Below are 16773 nucleotides of genomic sequence, written 5' to 3'. Positions count from 1 at the left end.
GCCCTCCCAGAGCACACAGAACAGGGCAGCAGTCCCATCCCAGTGACTCGTCATTCCATCGCCCCATCTGTTTTCTTGACCACATTTTTCACAATCTGAATATCTGCCTGTTTACCTGTATACTGTCTATCCTCATAGACCTGAACTTCCTGAGAACCCCGTGAGAACAGATGGCTCATGTTCACTGCCGTGTCCAGAAACCAACTCAACAGCTGTGTGTAAGGCGTCCGGTCAATATTAATTCAATGAATCAGCAGATACACGAGTAAACAATTATCCCGGGAGTTTTCACACAGGGATGTGTTGCTCTGCATTTGACTTGTTCATTTTTCTCATATTTTTCTCATATACAATTTGGGCCTGACCAGGGAGAGATGGCGTCTGGTCAGAGATATTACAGAGATATTTCACATGCTCTCTTTGGACAATAAACTACACAAGCACCTCTTCTCTATCCACCATTCTATACCTTCATAGATAAACCACCATACCTTGCATGGGCCTGAGAATTGTAAAATATATTTTTTAAACCAATTGTTAATGTAGGCAGAGACCCCACGCATATATACACACATACTACATAGGTACATGCACACAAGGACATAGGTACATTCCCCTGGGCCCAGCACACTCTAGGCATAACCCCACAATCAATCCTACAAGGAGGCCTGGAGTGAAGATGGTCCTTCAGAGCTGCAGTCAATGGGTGAAGGGGCTGGGCCTTTATACCCCAAGTTTACCAGTCTTTGGAAATAGATGGTCCCCAGGACCGATGGCTTTGGGCAAACCAGTTGCCATTGGCCAGGGGCATGTCCTGGGGAGGATTTCAGCAGTGAGCCCTCAGCAGTCAAACTGCCCGGCAGTGGAACGATGTGTGCCCACCCTGAATGGGGACCAGGGCGGCACATCATAGCCTGTGGTCCAAGCCACGAGTCTCTCTCACCTGCTCTTGCGAAAGCTTCCCAGCAGGCCCCCTTCCTTCTACTCTTGTCCCCAATTGCATATTTTCCACCTAGCAGCCAGAGAAAGCCTGCAAAAACGCAGGTCCAGTTCCATCTCTCCTCTGCTCTGAACCCTCCATGGCTCCCAGTTACTCAGAATAAAAGCCCGAGTCTCACAATGGCCACAGGGCCCTGCACCTTCTTCCCCAGGGCCCTCTCACCTCATCTCCCTCTGCTCCTCTGCGCTCAGCCCCTGATATGCCTCCCTCCCTGTTTTCCCTGGAAAGTGGCAGGTGCCCGCCTGTTGCTAGCTCTGCGCTCATGCTCCTTTGCCTGGAAGGCTCTACCCTCGAGTCGTGCCTGGGCTCCCTCCATCGGCAGCTTCTCAGAGAGGTCTTCCCTGACCACTCGGCCCCTATGCTGGGCTGAATAAGGGCTCCCCATATTAGTCCACATCCTAATCCCTGGAACCTCTGACTATGTCACCAAATACAGCAAAGGGGTCTTGCCTGTGATTAAGTGAAGGCTCTTGAGATTGAATGACCATTCTAGATGATTTGGGTGGGCCCAATTTAATCACAAGGGTCAGAGTCAGAGGAGATGTGATGATGGGGGCAGAGTGTGGAGTGATGAGCTTTGATGACAGAGGAAGAGGCCAGGAGCCAAGGAATCCAGGTAACTGAAATGAAAATACAGAGGCTGGAAGGCAGAGCAGCCACCACTGCCCTCCATGCTCCCAGCAGGATCCAGCCTGCTGTCACCCTGACTCAGCCCAGAGCAGCTGATTGCAGACTTCCGAGCTCCAGAACTAAAAGAGAGTTAATCTGTGTTGTTTTAGGCAACTAGGTTTGTTGTCACGGGTCACAGCTGCAATAGGAAGCTGACACACTTTCCCACTCACCTGTCTGCCCCCGAGCCAGCTGTGCTCCCCCCCCCCACCAGCCCGCACTGCCCTGGCCATGCAGAGCTTTACTGACTCATCTCTCTCCACTACCTGAAAGTCTATTCTATGAAATCAGGGATTTTACTAGTAGCTGGATCCCCAGTGCCTAACGCAGTGCCTGGCACTTAGTAGGTGTTCTGTAAACATCTGTTGCAAGACAGTACCTGAGTCACAAAGGGAAGAAAGAATAGACCCCAGCAAGGGGCAGGAGAGAGGGGCTTCCAGCAGAGATGGCAGCAAGGGTGGCATCTTAGTTGCAGCCAACCCCCTCCTTCCTTATGCCACTGCAGGACCCACTGAAAAATTTCCTCCTTGCCCTCCTGCCATAGAGAAGTCCCTGCAATTGGAGCAGTTGAGGCTGATTCAAGAGCCCCCGCAGGAGGCCTTAAGAGCACAGACTCAGAAGCCAGGCTTCCCCGGACTCAAATCCCAACTCTGCCACTCACTAGCTGGGTGACTTAGAGCTAGTTAATTGGCCTCTCTGTGCCCGCTTCCTCATCTACAGAATAAGGCCAATGACCGGCCCATTTCGTAGGGCTGGCGAGAGGATGAATGGAGTTAATCCACTTAGCGTAGCACCTGGCACACCGCGTGTATCGTCTACAGTTACTGTGTGGGTGGAAAAGTTCAGCAAGTTGCAAAGGATTCCAAAAAAGCAGTGAGAACATTCCGAGATGTCTACACTGATAAGTGAAGGGTGTGATTAGAAAACAAGCCCAGCTGGCACCAGAACATCAGCTTCCCTGGAGCCTGGGTCATAAACAAGAAAATTAATGACTGTGATAAACCTTCAAGAAGAATAAATTGCCCCACTGGCCTGCCCTCCCGTGCTCTGTTCCTTCCGCTCTCTCCTGCCCTCACCCACCCCTGGAGGTTCCTGTCCCAGGTGCCAGGCCATGACATTCACAACACACCCCAGCTCAGCCCCAGCCCTCCTGGCCTCCGCTCTGCCCCCAGATGTGGCCCCGTAAAGATAAAGCAGGATGTGCCAGCCAGGGCTCTGGGTACTGCAGGAGGGACACTGGTTTGAGTTGACCGCAGAAGAGAAGGAAAAAGAAAATAGACAGGATGGGGTCTATGGAGGCGGCGGCGGGGGTGGTGGTGGTGGTGCATTGTGTGGGTTTCCCAATAAGCCCCCTGCAATCCCTACCAGCTGTGGGGAAAGAGGGGTGAGGGGAAATGGGGGTCCAGTGGAGGCAGCAGAGCTGGGAGGCTTGCCTTGGTGGCTGGGGCTAAAGCAACAACTATAGGGGGTGTCACCAGGGACCTTCCATGGGGAATAAAGCAAGCGACAGAGATGCCCACTCTTCAGTGGCCTTCGTGTGGTCTCCAGGGCAGCAAGTCGAGGGGCAGAAAGCCAGGGGCAGGCTGTCACAGGCTTCCACATCAAGGTCTGTCTATTTCTGCCAAGGGCCATAGCAGGTCTCTGCAGGGGTCCACTCGGCAGCCCGTCTCAGGGGCTTTCCTGGCCTCTTCCTTTCTCTATTTTGGGTGACTTGGGAGGACATGAACATCTACATTGGAAAGCTCCTGGCCCCCAATGGACAGGAACTGGTCCCTCCCAGCTGACACCCTTCAGTTCTGTCCACACACCGGGGATCACGCCCGGCTCCCCGTGCCCCATCTCAGATGATGCACCTGCTATCAGGGCCCTGAGATGAGGCCTGTGGCCGCACCCCAATGTCTCAGGAGGAAACGGGGCTTGAATTTCTCCCATGACACTTGACATGGGTCTCATAGCGATGCATGAGAGAATGGTTGGTGACACATCCTCCTTGCAATAAGCGTCATTAATAAGGCGTGGAAGGGAAGGCTGGGCCAATGGGGGCTGCTGCTTCTCTAAAGCATCCCCCACCCACGCACCAGCAGCCTCAGACATCCCCAGGTGGCTCCAAACTCAGTGGATAACTCTCTGTGAATGTGCGAGTCTCACCCAGACATCAGCCTGGAGAAGTGATTTGTAGGAACAATCTGGGGGATTGAGCGGCTGCCACAGTCACGCCTGTTTGGGCCTCCTCTTAGAGGCTGCTCTGAGTCCAGCCAGACTGGAGGCGGGGCCCCGTCGGCCTCCATGTACCCTGACAGTCTGCCCCAGCTGCAAAGCCACCAGACCGATTTCACGGTCTTTTATGGAGCCCGCAGGAGGCCATAGCTAAGCATGTCCCCTCCTAATTAAAGGACAGCGGCCAGTTGTTTCCCGCCAGGGCCTACAAAGGATGATTGCTTCCGTCCCCAGGGAGTGGAGGGGAGCAGGTCGGATGCCAGAATCTGGTGCCTGCCACCTGGCACTGGTGGGAAGTGACACTTTAAGGAGTGTCAGTGACAGTGAGGGGGGCAGGGAGCACGGAGCCTCCATCCTGGCCTTAGTTCTAGCCCCTTGGGAGCCAGAGGATGATGTCCCAAAGCTGCACCTGTCCGTGTCTGGGGAGGGGAAGGCCTTTTGTGGGTGGGGATACAAATGCCTATAGGCCTGGGGGTCAGAGGACTTCTGTGGAGTTCGGGGAGGGATCTTGGCCACAGGACCAGGCCTGTCTCCAGCCACTGGAGCTGTGTGGAAACACAGCCCAGAATAGCCCGAGCTCCAAGCAGCCAGGACAACCTTGGGACAAGGAAGACCATGTCAGGCCAGGCCATGGCCCGTCACATCGCTACACCCCACAAGCCCTCCTTGGCCACCCAGGTGGGACACGTTCACTGTGCTTCCTCTGGACCCTGCATCCTGACAGCCCTCCCTCACCAGCAGCCACCTAGAGCGTGTCTGATTTGCTAAGGGAGGTCTCAGTCCTCATCTCTCTAATGTCCATAACCCCCACACTACCTAGCCCACTGCCACGATAACCCCAATGCTCACCACATGCTAGAAAGAATGGGTCAGAGGTTATACTGTGGACTCGTGACCCCAGATCAGCCAATAGACATGCCTTCTTTGTTCCCTTGTGGACCTGTGGACCTGTGAACCAACATCAGCGTGTGAAAAGCTCAGAGATGTCTCTCAGGAATTCAATTGTTTGACTCTTCTGAAGCCTCAGAAGATGGAGCTTCATGGGTCCACATCCTCCCATAGCAGTGATTGCTGGAGCAAAGCTTCAGCTGCCCCTCCACCCGAGCTCATTTTATACAGTTTGCCACAGTCTTCACCCCTCTCTAGTGCCTCCCCCAACATCCATCTGGCTTCTTACTGGCTGGGTGGCCTTGGGCAAGCTGCTCTGCCTTCCTGGGCCTGTTTTTCTTCCACAAATGGAAACAGTAATGAACCTACCCTAGGACTGGGTGCAGTGGATGGGGGCCCAGAACCCACTTGGAATGGTGTCTGGCAGGTGACAACTGGAGGTCCTGGCTGTTGGCTGGTGGGTCTAGACACCCACCCTCCTTACACATTTGTTACCTGCCAGGCCTGTTTCTGCACACAGGTATGAGCTCTGCTATAGAAGAAATCTGACCATGTATCTCCAGCCTTCTTCAACCTCCAGATCTCTCCCCAACCCCTCTACCCTCTAGAACCTAAACCCTGCCATGTGGGGGTTGGATTTTCCTTGGCCCTGAGCAGTGCCAGTCACTGGAGACTCCTCTGAGGGACACATTCAGACTCTCTCAAGCATCTGGTACCTGGTCTTTCATCCCCCATCCCACCATTTCCCGGACTGAGTGGGAGATTTCATGAGATGTGCAAGTATATTCTTTCTCTTTTTATCCCACATTCCATCCGCGAGATACTTAGAATTCAGCAGATGTGATGCAGCTCTGAGATTAATATTCCATGTTAAGTACACTGAAAGCAATCAGCAGCTGTAATCCAATTACTATCGGCTATACTTTTCACGCTATTTTGCCCTCAGCCTCATCCTTACCGGGCACCAAACACCACACATACACACACACACAGACAAAGCAGGTGACAGTTTCATGCCTCGCTGCCTCACATACAGCGAGGAGTGTTGAACGATGAACAGCTGATATGCGTGAATTACTGTGGGAGCTCGTGGGAGCTCTGAAGCCTTCAAACTTACAAACAGGTAACAGGCTGAGTTACCATGGAGATCAGGTTGGGACACCAGGGCTCAGCCTGGGACCCAGGGCCTCGTTTGCTGAGCAGAGCACACTGGCCTCTACGAGGGGGCACAGGAGTGGACCACGTCTTACTGATGTCTGACTAGCTGCGTCTGTGGGTGGGAAGATGGGGGGGGGTGAGAGCGTGTCTGTGTGTATGTTTCTCTATGTGTTACCATGTGTGTATGTGAGCGTGTGCATGTATGAGTGTGCATGTGGGGTGTGTATAGGAGCACGTGCATGTGTGCAGGTGTGTGTGGGCGTGAGTATAGATGAGTATGTGATCATGCATGTGTGCGCATGAGTATACCCACGTCTAAGTGTGTGCATGCATGCGTGTGCATGTGTGGGAGCATGTGAGTTTGCACATACATATGTCCAGGCCCCACATAGGATAAAAACTGAGTGTCTCCAAGGATCCCCTGACATATCTCACATTCTAGTCCTCAGGCCCCGAGGGGGTCCCTGAACCGACAGCTGGTGTTTCTGAGTCCAGGTAGCTCCTGACTGAGCAGGAAGGCAGCTCCTCCAAGCTGCGGAAGTGACCACCTCACTGCCTTCTTCCTCTCACTGGCCCCTGTCCCTTCCCATGCTGCTTTCTTCCCTGCCCCCATCTACCTGCCCCCCTCCCCACTCCCTGTCTCACTTTCTGTCACCTTCATCACTTTGTCCTGGAGTTCAGCCCCCTCCCCTCGTAGACTGGGATGAGAGAGTCTCGTCCTCACTCCCGTGTGACCACAACTGTTGACACCACGTTATACCCATTGTTCACTCTCACAAAGAGGTCTCAATCAGGGAAATGTCAGGTTTTGAGAAAACTAATGATCAATCATGTGCCTAAAAGTGTCAGAGTTGATCAGAATCCAGCCCTGGCCGTCTGCCTTAGCTTTCATTCCCCACAAAGTCAAATCAAGTGGGGTGCAGCACACACCCGTCATCTCAGCTAAGAGGTGGAGGTAGGAGGGTGGCTTGAGTCTGGAGCCTCGATGGGCTGTGGTGGTGCCTGTGAGTAGCCACTGCTCCAGTCTGGGTGCTGTACCCAGACTAGGTCTCTAAAAAGATAAAAATAAGAAAGAAAAAAATTCACGTAGAGATAACCCCTGTAGGGGAGTGGCAGGAAAACAGAGGGACAGATGGCCAACAAAGGGTCCTTCGTGGAGCAAGTCACCAATGTGGCACGTAGACAGTACAGCTCAGTCCCTGGTGCTCTGCAGCACAGAACACGCCCCTCAGAGTTGCCGGTCCAAAGGGGCTGCCCAGGGCATTAAACTCCCAGCACCTGGGTCTCCGCAGGCCTCACAGCCCCTGACCCATCAGGGGGACATGGAAGTCAGGCAGGAAGGGCCAGGTAACCCCGAGGCCTCAACAGGGCCTGCTCCACGTCTCCACTCAGCTCAGAGAGGACCCTCCCCACAGGCAGCTCTCAGCATCGCCTCCTGCGCTGCACACACTTCCCGCCTCCCAGACCCTTCCCACCCCCAGCTGCTCTGGGCCTTCCCAGCTCAGCTCCCCATCCATGTGGTAAGTCTGGGTGCCTCAGCCCTGAGAGAGACTCTGTGCCTGCACTGTCCTCACACAGCGCCACGTCAGGGACTGAGAGACACTGTCCTGCCCTCAGGAGTGGACATCCCAGGGAGGCAGAGAGAACCCCAAAGTCACAAAGGTGATGTGGCATGGTGACCTGCTATGAAGAGGGTGAAGCAGGGATGTGGAGTGAAGAGCGAGTGGCAACATGGGGCCTGGGTAGGTCACCAGAGCAGACCAGAGGAAGGGACCCACGGATGCACCAATGTGCCAGCCCTGGTGACAGCCCCCCAGACCCCCAAGCTACAGCTCGTGCTCTTTGACTTATTTTCAGGCTTCACAATGTCCTCCCCAAATCAGCAGGGCCCAGACAGTCTGGGTGGCATGAAGGCCGTGAGACAGAGATCCTCAGGCATTTTCAGCGAGACATGCATTTCACACTGACGCTGCACTCCAACGTCTGTTTACACAGTTTCCCCAAACAATACTTACCCTTGAGGCATGAGACGCCTCTGATGACTCAAGTCTAGTCTGTTCTGGTGTGTTGTGATTTTAAATGCCAGGCTTGACCCTCTAAATTGATTTCAAGACCCACCAGCATCACAGCCTGAGACCCACTGAGTTCTGCACCAGGACACATCCGCTTCCCTTGCAGACACGCTGGACCCCGTGGCCATTTTTTGGGGGAGGGAGTCAGGGCTGACCCTGAGGCGCACCTTCTCCTTCTCAGCCTGGGCAGGAGGAGGGTTGGTGCCCTCGAGGCCCTCGAGAGTCCTGGTCTTTGCCCAGCAGCCTGCAGGATGAGAGTGTTGGGGGTGGGGGCATCACCCCCACAGCACAGATCAGCAGAGCCCTGGCCTGAGGGTACTCAGCCCTGTGGGTCCTGAGCCTACCAGGAAGCTGGACTTGGGATGGTCTTGGAGAACAGGGAGTCTCAGTGCACAAATTGTCCCTTCCTAATAACCTCAAACCCATCTTCTGACCACACTCGGAACTGGGCTCCCAGGAGCTTGCAGATAACCCAGGGCCCCAAGTAACAGGCAGAATGCTCTGTTCAGACCACCAATGAGAGTGGCTCTTAGTGGCACCTCTGTGGTTATCACCCGTCTACTCCACCCCAGCCAGTGCCCTGGGTCCCGCACACGGCCTCGCTTCATGCTCACCCAGTTTAGATAATGGCACCGGCACCATCAGCAATGGGAAGAAACAGCACCTGGCATTCCTGGAGCACCTACCAGGTTCTCAGGACAGGGCTGAGGGCTCCACCGAGCCTGAGTCTGAACTCCACAGGAGGAGCTGTGTGGCCCCAGGTGGGTGACTTGACATTTCTGTGCCTCTCTTTTCTCAAGCATGGGTGAGGATAATGAAGTCCCTGCCCCCCAGGAACCAAGGCTGTGTTAGAAGGCCTGGCACACAGCAGGCAGGCTGACATTAGCCTCTCTTTACAGGTGAGGAAACTGAGGCTCGGGGTCGCTGGCCTGGCAGGAAGTGGGACTCGCAGCCTGGTCTGCCTGGTGCTGAGATCTTCAGCTCATGGCCGCCTTCAGAGGACACAGAGCAGAGGGCCACCCCCCTGTCCCACAGAGGGGGCTGAGTGTCTGAAGACCCCAACCACCTGCCTGAGAGCCCAGCTCCCTGGGAGACACCAATCACACTGTGTGCCCGGCATTCAGGCCTCCAACCACACACTCCCCTGAGCACACTCCTCATGGCCATTTCTCCGCAGGGACAGTGCTTCTGCTCCCCGGAAAGACCCACCTCATCCTTCCTGAGTGATGTCCCCTCACGTTGCCCAGCTCTTGACAGATGCAGTCCTGCTCCACCTGTCATTTCCACACTGCTACAGCAAGTCGTCTTGGACACAGCCTTTTGGTTCCCGACAGACACATTCACAGCCTGATTTCACCCACCTCCATTCACAGAGGCAGGTTTTCCTTCTCAGCCTCCCATGAGGCCTTGTGGGTTGGGTCTCAGGGAGGCGGGAGAGGGGTCCTGGGCTCTGAACTAGACGCCCCATCTCCCTGACCTGGGCAAGTCAGGCTGTGTCCCTGCCACCTCGCACTGGGAGCAGGGACTGGGGAAAGGAGGCACATTTGGCTTGTAGGACTGTCCCATAAGGCCATGTTTCTGAAAGAGAAGTGACGGCTGCAAGGGACCCTTTCACATCTCCTAGTTCCCATCAGTTTAAATGAGAGATGGGTTTTTTCCACCTGTTATTATAGTTTTCTTTTTCTTATTATAAAAGTTGCACACACTCATTTCAAAACCTTTTTAAAGTAGAAGAAAACTTCACAGACCTTTAAATCACTACTGATTCCAACATTGAGAACAAGTTGTATTAATATCTTGGTGCGTAGAGTTCCCACGTATGTACACAGAAAAACCTAACAGACAAGACACACCCTCTCTCTCTCTCACAGTTTGGCTTTATTAGAAAGGAATAGTGCTTTGTGTTCACTAAATAAAATTTTATGTCTGTATTTACATACAGCTACCTATAGGTCATTATTATTTTTAGTATTGATATTTGTGGATAGTCCATAAAGTAATCAATGAATTTCCTATTTTTTATCACCTTAAGGCTGTATCATCTACCAGTAACATAACGTTGGCTCAGACAGAAGTTTATCTCTCACAGAAACCAAGACTAGAGATTGCTGGTCTAGGGTGGTGATAGGGAATTTGGGGTTGTTTTAGCAGGCACTCTGCCATCCATAGGGTACAAACGTAATCCTTGCCATCGAGATGACAGGAACATCTGTAACTAACATATGCGTATTGCAGGAAGCCGGTCAGAGAAAGAGACAAATCAGAAATGAGACAAAAGAGAGAAGCCAGCTGTAAAACAAGGTGGTTTCCAAAAATGACACACAACACGGTCACTGCCTCCCATTGCCCGGAACGTGGTCAAGTGGCCACGCCTTGCTGCGAGGGAAGCTGGGGAAACGTAGCTTGTGTCCAGCTGCTGGGAAGGGGGCAGGCTGGCACGGGCATTTAGGCTTTCTGCTTCTTTCCTCCTATAAAATCCTTAGACATTCATCTTGGCATGTTTTTATATATTTTATAGATTAATAATTTTTCTTTTATTTCACTGGAATAAATTCCTGTAAAAGAAATTTGGGAAGCGAAGTTGTTTTCATTGGCAGTTGCTGTTATGCACCAATTGCCAAATTGCCCTCCAGGAAGGATGTGCCAATGAAGTTATCCAAGAGGTGGGGTTGTATTTAATGAAAAGTGTCTCCACCCCGCATTGCCTTTTAATCCACCCCTTGGCCTTTATTAGGTTTACACATCTCTTCAAAATCCTTGTTTCCTAGATCATAATCTTGGAATTTAATAACGTTTTCATTTAGGTCGTTATTACTATCAGATTTATTGGACTATGGGTGAACCCAGCCAGCACCTCGGGGAAAGAGCTGTTCCCTTCAGAGGAGAAGGAAATAAAAACCACTAATGCTCAGAGATTTTGAAAGTGAAGTGGGCAGGGAAAAGCAGAAAGAATCAATCTCACTCCACCAAGAGTGTGGTTGGAATGTCCACAGAAGGTGTCGCGCTCAGGGCAGCAGACCACGCACCAGGTGGGCACCCAGAAAGTGACCCTCTCTGAACAGAAAAAGAGTGAGCACCTTACAGAGTCACAGAAAGGGTCCCCCAGACAGAGGTAATGGCAGATGCAAAGGCCCTGGGGCAGGTGCTGGCATGGCCTGCTTGAGAGCAGAAAGGAAGCTGGTAGGGCTAGGGTAGAGGTGTGCCCAGGACTTTCTGGTTCTAGCACTAGCTATCCTGTGTTCCAAGAAACTTCTGAGTCTCGGGCAAACTGGCCTGATCTAGCTGCCTGGAACTTCCCTGGTTTTAAAACTGAAATTCCTACATTCCAAAAGCTCCCTCGGTCCTGAGCAAGCCGGGAGAGTTGGTCACCCTAGGTTGGGGCAGAGAGGGCAGAGTCATCTACAGCCTCCCTCACCTCTGCCACAGGAGTGACTCACCTGGTACACAGCATCCAGGAGAGAAACCACTTCTCCCAGTACTCCTTGCAAGCAGTGGTGGCTACGTGACTAGGCTGTGGCCAGTAGGGAAATGACACCTGTACAAAGCTGTTACTTTTAAAGGAAAGGTTTCTGTCCTCCTGTCCCCTTCTACTCCTCCCTGCTGGCTGGCATGAGACAGGATGGACCCTGTGGGGGAAGCCACACCCTCTGGGTAACAGATCACCAAGGTGGAAGAAGCCCTAGGCCCTGAAACTGTGGAAAGCAATCACCCTGCTGGCTTGGACTTTTGTGCACCCTGTCTTATTTAAGGCACTGTGATTTGGGTCCCTGTCACATTCTCTGAGGCTGTACCTAATTTGGGAGAAAGTTGAGGGCAGATAGGATTGGGGAGGTGGCAAGGGCCCAGATCACGCCAAGCCTGTAGGCCAAGATGAAGGAAGAAACAGATAACCTAAGACCCAAGGGTGGTACCTGCTCCCGGGTGAGGAATTTGCCCCTGTGTCCCTCACACTCTGCGGGAGCAACAGGATTTGACCCATCTCCCTGCAGGACTTTGCAAGATGCACTTCATAGAGTCATAGGCACTTGTCTCCTAAAGTGTCTTTTAAGATTATTTGGACCCACCCTGTCATTTTACCAACAGGGAAACTGAGGCCCAGAGAGGAAGTGGCCTGCCCATGTGCTCAAGAAACTGCAGTTTCCCTTGAATATTCTTGGTTGATGTGGCCATAGTTTGCTTCTACATCTGCTGAAAATCAGACCAGCTCTTCATTCATTCATTCATCCATTCACATTCCATTTATCAAATACAGTAGAACCTCTGTAAGTCGACCACCCAAGGGACTGTAACAAACTGGTCAACATAAGGAAGCAGGCCTACTGCGCTGATACGTACATGAAAATGAGGTCAGCTTAAGGAGGCGGCCAGTGTAGGGAGGCGGTCAACTATGGAGGTTCGACTGTACTGTCTGTAAAGCCAAGTGTTCAGATAAGCCTCAGTTCATATGAATTGGGGGTAGGGAAAAGTCCTTCACAGACAGAAGCCACATCTATGTCACTCACGGCCATATCTGCAGTACCTGGAACTGGATATGCTCAGCAAACACAGAACACGTTGGGGGAATAAACCGCATGCTCCCGGGGCTGTGGCCACCCCTTCTCACCAACCTGCTGCCTCTTCCTGGGCACACAGGATGGTAACACCTCACAGCCGAGTGAGAAGTCAGGCACTCAGCTTCTGGTCAAGAGAATAAGGGTGCAAGAGATGGAGACCTCACCAAGTGGGTGGGAAAACCCTCCTCTGGAGCCTGTGTCTTAGTCCCTTCCCGCAGGCCTTGGACCCACAGTTGGAGGTGGTGGCAGCACAAGACAAGGGGCCTGAATCTGAAGTCACCACCCTAAGAGAGCTGCCCCACCCATTGAGACTGTGGCACGAGCAGGACAGAACCCTTTGTGTGCTCCAAGCCCTGTCTGCAGCTCTAGCTCCTGGGAGGGTGACCCCAGCAAAGCTCTCAAGTGATCTCTTTCCCAGCCCAGGACCACTGAGCAGGGCCCCCATTGTCCGAGATCAGTTGAACGCCTGTACACCTGCTGTGGCCTGGAGCCCGTGCCTGGCACTGTGCATGATGAATCCAAGGACAGACCCAGTTCCTAGGTGGGTCCTGTCTGATCAGACCCTGGGACCCTCCACGAACACCTCCTGCATGCAGCACCCTTACTCCCTCCCCCCCGCCACCTGGAGCAGCTTATATAAAAGTATTTGCAACTCACCTCACACAGAGCTGATGGTTCCAGCTTCCCAGACACCCCGAGACCTCCTTGGCTACTTAGTAATCGGAGCAGATAGCTGCAAAGAGGCACAACTCTTTATTTTCACTTAATTGAAAAATTCACATCATCAAAGAGAGCGTCCGTGCTCAGTGGCCCTTTCCTCGCTCCGACAGTGACCATTAACCTTTAAAAAAGATGCTTTACGAGCCATTCGCCGAACCTCCTTCTCCGTGCTGAGGTGTAATGAGGCTCATAAATAGGCCAGATTCAAGAGGGGACAAACGTGACAAATGCCACTGATGAGAGCCCCAGGGAGAGCAGCCCCTAAGCCCCCCAGCCACATATATGTGTGGATGCATCAGTGGCCACGCCAGGAGCCCAGCCTCCAGCCACAGGCCTCTGCGGTGGCCCAGGCCAAGTCTTATTAGAGAGGTTGAGTTCAACGGCGCCAACGATGGCAGAAATAAATAAGTGAGACCCTGTGGCTCCTCTGGTTAAAATCCTCTGCTACCTGTAGGAGTCAGAATAGAAGCCAAGTCCTGAGAGCCGCCTTCAGTCCCTGCCTGACACAACCCCTCCTCCCTGGCTCTCTCCTCTCCCACCACAGACGTATTCAACAGGGTGATCCTGGTGTATTTGAACCCATTTTTATCCCCAGAACAAACATCTGGAATATACGTGCATGATTACAGAAGTTTTGAGGTGCACAAAAATCGAGAAACATAAAGTCTGCACAGATGAAAACAAAGGGAGTCCTCCCAGCAACACTGATAAGCCAAGCAAGTCAAAACTTGCCTGGGTGACTCTGAAAGGATACTGTCAATTGTGTTTCTTAGACGTGAAATAATGGACCGTCACACAGTCTGTCTCAAAACTTTCATAATGATCCACTATGAAGCATCTCCTCAAGAAAAAAGGCCCCAGACTCAAGCAACTGAATCAAAATTGGGGAAAGACTTAAGCCATCTCTTCGCAGAGGGGAAAACGTGAATGCAAAGACTCTTAACCTAATGAGATATCACGTGATACCCACCAGAGCAGCAAAACTCTCACAACCCAATAAATTCAAGGGCTGAGCAGATGATAGAGCCCAAGAGCTCTCACCCATGGCTAAGACTGATTACAAAATAATTGTTGTCATCCATGTACGCGAAAGTATGCATAGTATGAGTTAGGATGCAAATGACATGTCTTACTTAGGATGAAATTTTTTTTTAATTGAAATCTAATGACCAGAAACCTGCTCTTGTGCGTAGGAGAAGCACCCCCAAGACGGTCCACAGTCATGCAGTCCTCGTGGCCCCAGGCCCAGAATAATCCAATGCTCATCAACTTGTGAATGAAGACTTTTCTCCCGCTCCCCTCCTACCATGCAAAACCACACAGCGATGAAAATGGGTGAACTGTAGCTACCACGTCAACGTGGATGGGTCTTAGGAAGAGAATGGAGAATAAAGATAGACCCCTAGGAGATGCTCGATGCAGGCGTGAACAGAGGAGCATGCACAGAATAGAATTCCCGAACATCAAAGTTCAAAAACTAAATAGATGGTGAAACTATGGAGGAAAGTACCGGAATAATAAAGACAAAACCAGAAGCGTTTCCCTCGGCAGGAGAAGGGGAAGAGGCTGGGATTCAGGAGAGACACCCAGAGGACATCCAAGATTCTGTGTCTTCCAACCTTGTTCCTTCAGCTACTGAGATCCTGTGTGTTCATTGAGTCCGTATTCTTTATGCCTCGCCCATGTTGTACCAACGCTCTTGTCTTAATGCAATATTTAGTAAGACAATTATAAACAAGATACGTTAAAGGGTAAGAATGTGGATGAGTGTCAGGAAGGCCACGAAGGCTTTTCCTGATCAAGGGACCAGTCTCCCCTCAAGACACAGTTGCTTGTGGGCTGTCAGACCCCCTCACTCATCTTGGCAGGGGCCAGAACTAGCTGGGACCACACATCTGTGACACCTGCTGTATCACCAAGCCATGCCAGGTGGCTCAGCTGCCAGGATTCACATCATTCTGCACCTAAATACCACAAGGCAAGTGGGAAGGTCTGAGTTTCTCCACCAAGAGCAATTTTCAGATTAATTTCTATCCTCCCTCTCTGCCCCCATGAAATAGCTTTCTATAGCTTTGCTTAGGTCTATTTCTTCATTGATTTTTTATTTGAATATCATATTGAAGATGTATGTCTTTTGTCTCTGCCAGTTGTGATGTTAATCCTTTAATTCCTACTGTTGTTATTACGAATTACCATCACCATTTAATTTTTTCCAGCTTTCCAATTCCTACAGACATTGATCAGGGTCTTTCTGTTTCATGAGACAGAAAACGAATCCAAACTAAGGAAAGAAAGAACTGCACTGATCATTGTAACTGAGACCGTCACAGACCTGGTTTGCTTAGGTGACAGCTAGATCTGGCATCTCAAGTGGCATCCTTCTGATTCTCTCCCACCATCCCCAACCTTGCCTTCCTTGTGGTGGCTATATTCTCTTGGAGGCCCACTTCAGGGGCTGAACAGATGGCCCCAGTGGCTTCCCACCTACAGGGCCCAGCTCAGTGGCTCCAGCTCAGAGGAAGCTTTTTCCCCCAACATGCTCCCCAGCTCCAGGTGTCTCTCCTATGGGCCTGCCCTGAATCACATGCCCATCACTGGGCTAAACACAGTGGCCCCTGGGGGATGGACTGTGGGGCCACTTGGCCCAAGCATGGAGGAATGGTGGCCCCAAGATGTCGCTCTCAGGAGGCCTAGGCAGGAAGAAACAACAGATGACTCCTATACTGGGAAACAGCAAATTGAAAATTTTCAGTTGGAAATCCAAATGCATGCGGGATGATTAATCTTACACGCCAGCTTGGCCAGGCCACGGTGCCCAGATATTTGGCCAAGCAATATTCTGGATGTTTCTGTAAGGATGTGATTAAATGAGATTAACATTTAAATCGGTAGACTTGGAGTAGATTTCCTTCCACGAAGCTTAAAAAGAAGGAAAGCCTGACCTCCCCCAAGCAAGAGGAAACCCTGCAGCAGACGCCTTCTGGGGCCTCCAGCTTGGTGGCCTTCGGGCCTTCAGTCACTCCAAAGACCCTGACCTCTGGATTGTAACCAACACAGTGACAGACTTAATCCATTTCTGTCTGCTAACATGTCCCACGTGGAAAAGGCCGTTTGACAGACTGAAGCTGCCTCTGCCCAGATCCCCACCCAACTCACACATCGTTCTTTCTCTTTAATATTGAACTTGTGCTCATTTTAGAGACTGAGGCAGAAAAAGAGGCAACTACAAGGCCAAGCCGGTGATAAATGAAAAATGGGATTTAGGCATTCAGAGTGTGGTTTTGCTTTTTTGTGGCTAATTGACTCTGTCTAGGGAAGGAAGGAGGGAAGGAAGAGGCTCCCTGACAGGGTCGGGAGAAGGAACCGTGCTGGGGACAGACCTCGGAGTGGATGGTGCTGGCTCGGCCCTGCTCCTTCTATGGAGAAGGGCCCTTCAGTGCCCTCTGGGGATTGGATTCACCCTGACTCACCCGGGTCAGCAGACAGCAAGCTCTTC

This window comes from Otolemur garnettii, unplaced genomic scaffold (genome assembly GCF_000181295.1).
Source record: "Otolemur garnettii isolate 467f Iridium unplaced genomic scaffold, OtoGar3 scaffold00023, whole genome shotgun sequence".
Lineage (NCBI taxonomy): Eukaryota > Metazoa > Chordata > Mammalia > Primates > Galagidae > Otolemur > Otolemur garnettii.
The sequence above is the reverse complement of the archived record's forward strand: the minus strand, read 5'-3'. Positions refer to the sequence as shown.